This window comes from Apium graveolens, chromosome 9 (genome assembly GCF_009905375.1).
Source record: "Apium graveolens cultivar Ventura chromosome 9, ASM990537v1, whole genome shotgun sequence".
NCBI classification, from domain to species: domain Eukaryota; kingdom Viridiplantae; phylum Streptophyta; class Magnoliopsida; order Apiales; family Apiaceae; genus Apium; species Apium graveolens.
Window position 1 is genome coordinate 270,118,533 of NC_133655.1, and position 8,022 is coordinate 270,126,554.

The following is an 8,022-nucleotide window of genomic DNA, read 5'->3' on the forward strand; positions in this document are numbered from 1 at the left end:
TACAGAAATGGTAAGGAAATTTGTGTGGTGGCTGGACACCCTATGTTTGTGGAAGCTAAAAGGGAAGAGAAGGAAAAAATTAGGCATGAAAAGAAGCAAGCTGCTCTGGATGCTAAGAAACTCAAACAAAAGAAGAAGCAAGCTGCTATCTTGGCCAAACTTCAAGCTGTAAAGACCATAACTGAAATTTCTGCACAACCATCTGTAATTGCTGAACCTCAAGATCAAAAAGTGCAAGATGAACCACAACAAAAAAGAAGATTCAGATACAAGCTCCACTCCAAAAGAAAATTGGACTTCAGTGATGAGGAAATGGAAGACTATATTCCCAAAAAACCTACAACTTCAACTCATACATCAAAACCCTCAGTGGTATTTGAAGAATTCAAGGTGGTGGATCCAACTAGGAACATTCATGGTGAGCCCATTATTCCTAAGGATGAGCCAGTAGACTGGGATAGTTTGCCAATTCCTGAGCTAAATTTTCCTATCTTCAACAAGCCAAAGAAAACAAAGACTAGAGCAAACAAGAAAGTGAAGCATGTGACTCTCAGATCCAAGACCCTAACCAAAACTCAATCTACAGTCAACAAGGGAGATTTGTTATACATCTATGATATCAAGGAGTTCTCTGACATAAACCTCTACTTAGATGAATTGGAAGAAGTAAGAGAGATTTATGCTCACAGACATCTTCCTGAAAGGCTGGTGTTCAAATATAAGGGAGGAAAAGAGATAATTTGGCCACTTCACAAGATTCTTCTAGAGAGCCAATCTGTTCTAATAAAGGTCTACTCATCCTTTAAAAAGAACTTTGGATACAATGTGACTGCAAGGAGATTAGTTCTAAAGAAGATTGAGGAGCTTAAACTTTGGATACAATGCACTCTTCACATCCATTTGGAACACCTTAAACTTCTTGTGAGCAGCATATGCAAGAAATATTCTAATTGCCTCAAGCCTTGCAACTGGAGCAAATGTCTCGTCATAATCAATGCTTTCTTGTTATGAGTAACCCTTTGCAACCAGTCTTGCTTTATTCCTTATAATAATACCCTCACTGTCAGTTAGGTTTCCGAACACCCATTTTGTGCCAACTATAGATTTGTTCTTTGGTCTTGGCACAAGAGTTCAGACTTTATTCCTTTCAAATTCATTGAGCTCATCTTGCATTGTTGTGACCCAGTTAACATCTTGCAGAGCTTCTCCAACCTTCTTAGGTTCAGTTTGAGATAGAAAAGAATGGTAGAGACATTCATTCGGAGTGGCTTTTCTTGTTCTTACACCACTATCAGGGTTTCCAGTAATTAAGTCAGGTAGACCATTTTTTTGCAGATGAAAGTTGACTCCTAGAAGACGAACCTCCCCCTTGATCCATAAACTCTCTGTTATTTCTTTGATTAGTACCACTATTATTTCCTGATGCTCCCCCTGAATCAGTATTCCCATTGTTATCAGTATTTGACTCATCAGAGTTTGTGGAAGATGAGTCTGATGATCATTCTACTGATGTTCCTTGAGTTGAATCACTTGAAGTAGTCTCTGGATTTGAGTCATGTTGCTCCCCCTCAATATATTCTTTGTTGTTAGAAGTATTTTCACTATTTTATGGAACCTCGGAGCTTTGAGTGATATCAAGATTTATTGTACCAAAGTCAGGATTTAAAAGTTTAGCATAAGGTACTTCATTTTCAAATCTCAATTTGTCATGGTCATCTGCATCTTCCAAACCTGTTATCATCTTATCATCAAAAGACATATGTATGGATTCCATGACTGTTCTTGTTCTCAGATTGTAAACTCTGAAGGCTTTTGTGGACAATGGATATCCCACAAAAATTCTTTCATCAGCTTTTAGATCAAACTTGGTCAGCTGCTCCAGATGAGTTTTGAGATCAAAACACTTACAACCAAAAATATGAAAGTATTTCAAATTTGGCATCTTTGTTTTCACCATCTCAAATAGTGTTTTCCATGCTTGTTGATCAATGTTGCATTTTGTGTAAAGCAAGCAGTTTACACAGCCTCAACCCAGAAGTAGGTAGGCAATCTTGTTTCTTCTGGCATGGTTCTTGCAGCTTCCATCAGAGTTCTATTCTTTATTTCAACAATTCCATTTTGTTGTGGAGTTTCAGGAGCAGAAAACTCTTGTTTTATCCCCTTGAGTTTGCAGAACTCTTCCATAGAGCTATTCTTGAATTCAGTTCCATTATCACTTCTGATGATCTTCAGTTTGTATGTTGATCCTTTTTCCATCTCCCTCAAATGATCAAGAAGAATGGATGACGATTCATCCTAGGTGTGCAGAAAATACACCAATGTGTATCTTTTATATTCATCAATGATTACGAGTGCATACCTCTTCTTGGCAATTGACATAACATTCAATGGACCAAAGAGATCAATATGAAGTAGATGATATGGTTCAAGAATTGAGGATTCAGTTTTACTCTTGAAAGAAGTTTTCCTTTGCTTATTTTTTTGGCATGAGTCACATAAGCCATCAGGAGTAAAAACTGCATTGGGCAATCCTCTCACAAGATATTTCCTCACAAGTTCGTTGATATTATTGAAGTTGAGGTGAGAAAGTCTTTTATGCTAGTTCCAGATGTTTTCCAAAGACGCTCTACTCAGTAGACAAACTTCTGATTCATCAGTACTTGTGGAGACCCCGGCTTCATTTAAACTACCATGTCTTACACCAGTCAATGCAATCTTGCCATCAGACTTACTGACAATTTCACAATGTTCCTCATAAAAGTTGGCATGGTAACCTCTCTCACAGATTTGACTCACACTGATCAGATTATGCTCGAGTCCTGCAACCAGAGCTACATATTCAATGATGACATTTCCAATTTTGATTTTCCATATCCCAAGATTTTTCCTAAGTTGCCATCTCCATAAGAAACGCTTGGGCCGACCTTCTCCTCAAATTCTGATAGTAGGGATTTATAACTAGTGATATATCTTGAGCATCCACTGTCCAAGACTAGAGCATTCCTCCTATCACTCTGCAATCAGTAATTTGAATCAGTTAGTGTTTTTAAGGACCCAGACTCGCTTAGATCCTTTGGCCTTTTTAAGTTTATTAACATATGCAGCTGAAGACTTTTTATCAGAGTTTATGTTAACATCCTTACTATTAGTATTTATACATGCAGAAATAGATTTTGCTTTAATTAAAGAGGGTTTCAGTTTATAATAATCATAATACAAACTGTGATACTCATTACATGTATAAATAGAATGCCAAACACTAACACAATGAAAACAAGGACTATGTGGTTTATATCTAACTGTTCTATTCCTAAACTCTGATTTGGAAGGAACATCATTTATCTTTTTATTCTTCTTGCAAGAATTAGCAAGATGATTAGTGCTACCACAGTTTGAACAGGTCTTTCTAGGTGCATTAGGAGGGGTTACATAATTTCCATTCTTATTAAACCTTCCTTGCCATTCTTATTTTTCCTAGACCTTTTCCACTTGTCTTTCATGTGAAGATCCTTCAGCTTTAGCTTAAGCTGTTTCTGAGTCATTGAACCATCAATTACTGATTTTGAGTGAACTTGTTCACTCTTTTCAATAATTAAGTTTGATCTAGGTGCTGAGGTTGTACCTTCCTCATGGATTGACTTAACAGTATTAGCACTTGGATTAAACTTAATGGTCTTTATCTGAACCTTGTTCAGTTTGACCTGGCTATCAGTTTTTATTAGTTCTGTTTTCTCAGTTTCTTTTCCACTTTTCTTATTGATAAGTGGCATTTATATCCACTTAAAACGCTTCATAAAGGCTCGAATTGGAGTTTTGTACTCAATTTATTTATGTTTTTGATGTGTTTTTATAGTATTTTACATTTCATGGCATAATTGGAAGAAGAATAGGATTTACATTATTTTTATGCTAAAAGGGTGTTAGGATGGAGCTTTGGTCGATTGAGCGCAAGAAACCAGCATGAGAAGATCACAAAAGCAGAAAATTCCAGTTTTTCAAGAAAGTCAGGGTGGCCGCGCTACACTTGGAAGTGACCGCGCTGGTTTGGCAGAATTTCAGGGCGTCCGCGCTAGGTCGATTTTTCAGAATCCTGATTCTAATAGAAGATAGATTTTCTGGACTTCTGCTCTAATTGGGATGGTATTTAAAGACTCTTAAACAACATTTTTTTAAATACGAAAGCAAGGAGAGAGTAGCAAGAAGACCTAATAGCACAACACAACGAAGCAGAAGAAGATCTAGTTTTTACTTGTGATTATTTGCTAAAGCTGTAATCTTGGATGCTTATTTTCTTTTTTGTTTGAACCTAATACTCATGTTAACGTACTTTGGTTATTATTCAGTTTATAAAGACTTAGTTCATTTATCATGCTTTCATTGGAACCCATGGTGATGATGAGTTCGGTTATGAACTAATCGTTATCATGGGGTTCTAATGGATTTACTTATGGATTTCTATAGTTACTTGTTTTGATATCTAAGTATGTGGTGATTGTATGATATCCTAGTATTGGTTGTGCTTATTCGTCTTATGAGCGTCGCGAACTTATAAGATAGTTTGTTAATCTCTATTGAAGCGACAATGAATATAGAGGTTTAGAACTTGCCATGCTAGCATAGGTTCAGGTATAATTTTATGCATGATTCGTAGGTAATTTTAACCATCTTACTTGCTCTATGTAATCACGATAGATAAATTGTTCAGTAAACCTTTATATTATCAAAATCTATAGACATATAGGGTCTCAACATAATTGGTGTCTATTCAGCTTCTATCTTTTTTGTGGATGTCTGGTAGTAGGGTATTCGTACAATGACAGTTGGAGTTTACTAGTTTCGTGTTATCTGATTAGTTGTCATCACCATTGCATGCCAAGGTTAAGAACAATGACTTTGAATGAAGTATTTAATGAAGTTAGAATCTCATGTTTGTCTCATATAGTTAATTCAATCACTTATATTCTTAGTTAGTTTGCATGTTAGTTTAATCTTAGTTATAAATATCACAACTTGTTATTGTCTTAGCATTGAATGATAACCATACATTGTTGCATAAGTGCATAATCTGAACTTAACTTCAACCAGTCTTTGAGGGAATGAATCTGATTTATATCTTATACTACTTGCGAACGCGTATACTTGCGTGTAATTTTAGTACATATTTTTGCCCTAACAAGTTTTCGGCGCCACTGCCGGGGACTCGGTGTTAATTTTTAGTTTATGTGCTTGACATCAGTGGTCGTTAAAGTTCACTGACTCGGATATTTTACTTGTTTGCTTGTTTATGTTTCAGGTACTTTAAAGAGCATTTATGCTAACGTGTTCTCGATCTCGCAAGAGAACACTAGATAAGGCGGAGGAAGAAGTTGAAGTAGTTGAAGAAGTCTTAGTTGAGAAAATTGAAGAAGAAACGATCATTGCAATGGGAGAACCAGTAGCAAATCTGAAAGCTTTGATGGATTACTCTCAACCGAAGATCAATGACATTCAGTCTAGCATTGTCAGACCAACCATCGCGGCTAATACTTTTGAAATCAAGGCTAGCACGATTCAGATGGTATAAACTCAGTCCAGTTTGGGGTTCTTCAACGGAAGATCCCAACATGCACATTAGAGATTTCATCGAGATCTACGACACTTTCAAATTCAATAATGTTTCTGAAGATGTTTTTAAGCTGAGGCTTTTCTTATTCTCTCTGAGGGATAAAGATAAGTGCTGGTTGCATTCTTTGCTACCAGGTTCTATCACTAATTGGGAGGATCTTGCTCAGAATTTTCTTACTAAATTCTTCCATATGGCGAAGACAGCTGTAATGAAACACTTTTACTCAATTTGTGCAGCAATCGAGAGAGTCTTTATGTGAAGTTTGGGAGCGTTATAAGGAGATGCTTAGGAAGTGTCCTCATCATAGAATGCCTGATTGGATGATTAACAACTGCTTTTATAATTGTTTGGGAGCACAATATAGACCCATGTTCGATGCAGCATCAGGTGGAGCCTTATGGGCTAAGAGCTACGATGAAGCTTATGAGTTGATTGAACTGATGGCTGTTAATGAGTACCAGAACCCTTCTCAGAGACTACCTCAAGAAAAGGTAGCAGAAATTCTAGAGGTGGATGCAGCTACTGCTATAGCTGCTCAGCTTAAGGCTTTAATGATGAAGGTGGATTCTTTAGCTAATTATGGAGTTAATCAGATCACAAGTGTTTGCGAGCTTTATGCAAGTGCATATAAAACTGAGCAGTGTGCTATTTCTAGTGAATTATCTCAGTTTGTAAGCAACTTTCAGAGGTCGCAACAACCAGTTCGAGCCACTTATCATCCTAACTTTAGCTGGAGCAACAATCAGAATGCGGTGCAACAGCCTTATCAACAGTATGCAGTAAAGCAATTCAATCCTCCTGGTTTTCAACAACCGCAATATGCTCCAAGACAACAACTCCAACTCCAACTACTACCGCATGGAAGTGCAAGTCAATCTAATGAAAAATCTGAATTGGAGGAGTTGAGGCTCATGTGCAAGAGCCAAGCGGTTTATATCAAAACTCTGGAGAATCAAATTGGGCAGATTGCCAATACTTTGTTGAATCGACAACTTGGTACACTACCTAGTGACACAGAAGTTCCAGGCAAGAGGGAAGCAAAAGAGCAGGTTAAGGCAATTACATTAAGGTCTGGGAAGGTTGCGAACCCAGAAAAATCTCAACTTCCCGAATTTGAAGTTGTGGCTGAAGAAGATGCGCAGAAGGAAGCAGAGGTGGAATCAAGAAAGAAAACTGTGAAACACACTCCTCCTGGAGGTAATACAGGGGAAAAACAGGTCTATCCTCCACCTCCTTTTCCTAAGAGGCTGCAGAAGCAAAAGTTGGATAAGCAATTTTCTAAGTTTCTGGAGGTGTTCAAGAAACTTCATATGAACATACCTTTCGCTGAAGCTCTTGAACAAATGCCAAGCTATGCAAAGTTTATGAAAGGTATTCTCTCTCATAAAGTGAAGCTCGATGACTTAGAGATCGTTGCTCTTACGGAGGAATGCAGTGTTGTGCTGCAACAGAAGTTGCCTTCGAAGCTTAAAGATCCTGAAAGCTTCATTATTCCTCGCACCATCGGAAAATTGTCGTTCGACAAGTGTTTATGTGATTTGGGAGCTAGCATCAATCTGATGCCTTTATCTATCTTCAATAAGTTGGGTTTACCTGATCCAAAACCTATATATATGTCCTTGCAGTTGGCCGATCATTCTATTACATATCCATGAGGCATTGTGGAGGATGTCTTGGTCAAAGTGGACAAACTCATCTTTTCTGCTGACTTTGTAATTCTTGATTTCGAGGAGGATAAAAAGATTCCCATAATATTGGGAAGACCATTCTTGGCTACTGACCGAACCTTGATTGATGTGTAGAAGGGTGAGCTCACTATGTGAGTGTTGGATCAGGATGTGACCTTTAATGTTTTCAATGCCATGGAATTCCCTACTAATAAAGAGGAGTGCTTAAAAATGGAATTGGTTGATTTTGTGGTCACTTCAGAACTTGATCAAATGCTAAGGTATGATGCCTTAGAGAAAGCCTTGATGAGGAATTCAGATAGTGAAGACGATGAAGGTGATGAGCAGTTGCAGTATTTGAATACTTCTCCATGGAAGTGAAGGCTGGATATGCCTTTTGAATCTCTTGGATTTTCAGAATTCAACAATGCTGAGGGGCGTCTCAAGCATTCTATTGAAAAAGCTCCTACACTCGAGTTTAAACCTTTGCCTGAACACTTGAGGTATGTATTTTTAGGTGATGCATCTACTTTGCCTGTTATTATTGCATCTGACCTTTCAGGTAGTGATGAGGAAAAACTCTTAAGGATTCTGAGAGAGTTCATATCGGTAATTGGATGGACTATAGCAGATATCAAGGGAATCAGCCCTTCTTATTGCATGCATAAAGTTATGTTAGAGGAAGAACGTAAGCCGACTGTTGAGCAATAGAGAAGGCTAAATCTGATCATGAAGGAGGTCGTGAAGAAG

At 37.6% G+C, this 8,022-nt stretch overlaps 1 non-coding gene across 1 annotated transcript; it reads right to left on the reverse strand.

Moving 5' to 3' along the window:
- Positions 1-5,806: 5,806 nt before the first annotated feature.
- Positions 5,807-5,915, reverse strand: LOC141688169 (small nucleolar RNA R71). The gene has a single exon (XR_012561630.1). It is a non-coding gene; the product is annotated as a small nucleolar RNA R71 (small nucleolar RNA).
- Between the last annotated feature and the right edge of the window lie 2,107 nt (positions 5,916-8,022).